Raw genomic sequence first — 4024 nt, forward strand, 5'->3', positions numbered from 1 at the left:
AATGAGGCAATGCCCAGTCAGTGACTAGGCCTTTTTCAGAATTGAGTCAAGGGATGTCCCCTTTAATAAAAGTGAATGAATGAATGAACAAATAAATAAATAAATAAAAATCCTGAGATTCTTACTCTCCCATTAGAGATATACACATGCAGTAAAGGTAAAAGGCTGGATCAGAATATATTATGCTTCAGCTGAATTAAAAAAATAAATGCAGGTGTAGCAATCCTGATTTCAGATAGTGCAAAAGCAAAAATGAAGAAAATTAAAAGAGATAAAGAAGGACATTTATCTTGCTAAAAGTCACCATTAATAATGAAGTAATATCAATATTAAACATAGATGCACCAAATGGAATGGCATCCAAATTCTTAGAGGATAAGTTAAGTCAGTTACAAGAAGAAAAAGACAATGAAACTATATTAGTAGGGGACCTCAATCTCCCTTTCTCAGAACTAGATAAATCTATTATAAAATTTAAAAAAAAGTTAAGGAGGTAAATAGAATGTTAGAAAAAAAGTTAGAAATAATAGACTTCTGGGGAAAATTTACTGGGTATAGAAAAGAAAATACATTTTTTTTTCCCCTCAGGGGTACATGGCACCTACACAAAAGCTGTCATGTATTAGAGCATAAAAACCTCACAAGCCAGTGCAGGAAGGCAGAAACATTAACTGTATCTTTTTCAGATCATGATGCAATACAAATTATGTGTAACAAAGGGCCATGGAAAGATGGACTAAAAATTAATTGGACAGTAAATAATCTAATCCTAAAGAATGAATGAGTCAAACGACAAATAATAGAAATAGTCAATAACTGGAGAATAACGAGACAACATAAAAAAAAAAACTTATAGGTTGCAGACAAAGTCTCTCTTAGGGGAAATTTTATGTCTCTAAATGCTTATATAAATTAAAAAAAAAAGAAAGGTGAGATTAATGAATTGGACATGCAACTAAAAAAGCTAGAAAAAGAATAAATTAAAAATCCCCAATTAAATATTAAATTAGAATTTCTGAAAATCAAAGGACAGTTTAGAAAAATTGAAATCAAAGAAATGGATTGAACTAAGAAAAAAAAACTAAGAGCTTAACCTTTGGTTAATTTGATTAAAAAAGAAAGAAAACCAAATTACTAACATCAAAAATGAAAAGGGTGAATTCACAAGCAATGGAGGGTGAATTAAAACAATAATAAGGAGCTATTTTTGCCCAACTGCCAATAAATTTGACATTCTTAGTGAAAAGAATGAATATTTACAAAAATATGAGTTGCCCAGATAAAGAGAAGAGGAAATAAAATACTTAACAGCATTTCAGAAAAAGAACTTCAAGGAGCCATACATGAACTTCCTAAGGAAAAAAAAAATAATCTCCAGGGCTACATGTAATTATAAGTGAATTCTATCAAAAATTTAAAGAACAATTACTTCCAATACTCTATGGACTATTTGGAAAAAATAGGAGAAAATGGTATCCTAGCAATTTCTTTTTAAGATTCAGATATGGTACTGATATCTAAACTGGGAAGAGGCAAAACAGAGAAAGAAAGTTATAGACCAATTAGCCTAGTGAATATAGATTCAACAATTTTAAATAAAATATTAGGAGAGAGATTATAGCAACTGGTTTATCACGAGAATAATAAGCATAATTGATTATGTCAATAACAAAATTAACAGAAATCATATGATTATTTAAACAGATGCAGGAAAGCTTTTGAAAAAATACAACACTCATTCCTATTAAAATATTAAAGATCATAGGAATCAATGGAGTTTTCCTTAAAATGAAAAGTAGCATCTATCTAAAACATCAGCAAACATTATATGTAATAGGGATAAGCTAAAGCCTTTCTAATAATATCAGCAGTAAAATAAGGATGTCCATTATCATCACTGTTATGCAATATTGTAGTATAAATGACAGCTTTATCAATAAAAGAAGAAAAAAATGAAGGAATTAGGTGATGAAGAAACAATGTTATCACTCTGCAGATGATATGATGGTATACTTGGAGAATTGTAGAAAATCAACTAAAAATAGTTAAAATAATTAACAAGTTTAGTAAAGTTGCAAGATATAAAATAACCCCATGTAAATTATTGGCATTTACATATGTTGCCAAAAAAAAAAAGCCCAGAAGCAAAAACTAGAGAAATTCCATTTAAAGTAGTGCCAAGCATCTTTTTGTACACAGTAGTGTCTGTGTGGGGGGCATGCTTTTTCATCAGCTTTGAGAGCTCTGAATGAATAGTCTTGTCAGAAGGTTCCAGTTTGATCTGTGAGGCAGGCAGGTGGACCTTCAGCTCCACAATTCTGTGTCCTCCCCTGAGCTCACATCAACTTTGGAGCTGGCACTGATGGCCTTCAGTGCCAGGTCATAAGATTTGGCAGCCAGGACAAAGTCAGCCCTCTGATAGTAGGGATTCCCCCATTCCCACTTATGGTTGGCTACAGTGACTCACTCTTGACCACTCAGGAGCTCCTGGTCAGGCCCAACCATGGCTGACCACAGAGGCACGTCCAGGTGAAGGGTTGAGTTGGGAAGGATGGCAGGTATCCTGCCATGAGATCCAAAGCAGTGTTTTACATCTCTGCTGATCAGGGCTGTCACACCCACATTCATGATCTGCACACTCAGGTCCAAACCCTGGTAAAAGTCACAGTCTCCCAGGGGAAGGTGAGGCTTGGATGCTCTTCCACCTATGTTCCACCATCTTCAAGTTTTACCTTTAACTGCATTGTTACATCCTGGCCCTTGCTAGGCTGCTCAGCTCCTGGCAGGCATGCAGTGGCATCTTCATTCTAAGCAGTCCATTACCCAATGTATACATCCACTCCTCCTGGAGGAGGCTTGAATGTCCTGTCTTTTCAAATGTTGCAGGCTGAGGTTCAGTGTGTCCCTCATTTTGGGCTGCTGCCAGATCCTCCAAGTGGGGTAGCTCACTCAGGTCATCATCATCTTCTTCCTCTTCCTCCTCAGTTTCATCTAGAACCTCAAAAACATCACCTACATCCAGCTGGGCAGCTCTGGAAGGTGGTGGAGAAATAGGGCCTGGGTCCGCAGTGGGAAGAACAGCTTTGGATGCCATGGATCCTGAGGGGTATGATGTCCCAGCCCAGCTCTCCCAGTGACACTGGCACCAGGTCAGGACTCCCAGGGTCCTCTGGCCCCCTACTCCACCTAGCAGCAGCTGCTGCCAGGATGCTTTTGTATTTTTATGGTCTGTGGTTATTTTTTTTCTTTTGCACCATGACTAGTGTGAAAATGTTTTGCATGCCTGCATATGTATAATCTAAAACTGCTTGTCTTTTGAAAGACAGGGTAGGAGTGGGAGGGAAAGAGGGAAAGAATATGGAACTCAATGTTTTAAAAACTAATGTTATTTTTTTTCTTCACATGCAATTTTTTAAATGAATGAAAAAGTGTATCTTTATTGGTGATGCATACACCGGTTATATTTTCAAATAATATTTTATTTTTCCCCAGTTACAAAATGAGAAAACATTCAGCATTAATTTTTACAAGGTTTTGACTTCCAAATCCTTCTCCCTCCATCCCTCCCCTTCCCTCTTCTGAAAAATGGTAGGCAGTTTAATATAGTTTATGCATGTGCTATCAGGTAAAAACATTTCTATATTAACCACAGTTGTGAAAGAAGAAACAGATCAAAAGAAAAAAAACACATCAGAAATAATAAAACAAGTAAAAAAACATACTTCAAATACAACACTTATTCCTATTAAAAACACCCAGAGAGCATAGGAATAAATGTAGTTTTCCTTACAATTAGAAACAGAATGGCAGGTGAAAAACTTGGAACTCTATATTTTATAAAGATGAATGTTGAAAACTATCATTACACGTAATTGGAAAAATAGATAATACTAATATTATTTTAAAACAAATAAAAGTAGCTTTAAAGCAAAAAAAAACCTTATAATTTCGATGTTATACCACTTGGTGCATATATGCTTAGTATTGATTTTGCTTCATTGTCTATGGGACATTTTAGCAAGAT

At 35.2% G+C, this 4024-nt stretch overlaps 1 pseudogene; it reads right to left on the minus strand.

Moving 5' to 3' along the window:
- Positions 1-2101: 2101 nt before the first annotated feature.
- On the minus strand, positions 2102-3094 carry LOC110207864 (peptidyl-prolyl cis-trans isomerase FKBP8 pseudogene; annotated as a pseudogene).
- Positions 3095-4024: the final 930 nt, after the last annotated feature.

Source organism: Phascolarctos cinereus, unplaced genomic scaffold, assembly GCF_003287225.1.
Source record: "Phascolarctos cinereus isolate Bilbo 61053 unplaced genomic scaffold, phaCin_HiC Scaffold_4;HRSCAF=312, whole genome shotgun sequence".
NCBI lineage: Eukaryota > Metazoa > Chordata > Mammalia > Diprotodontia > Phascolarctidae > Phascolarctos > Phascolarctos cinereus.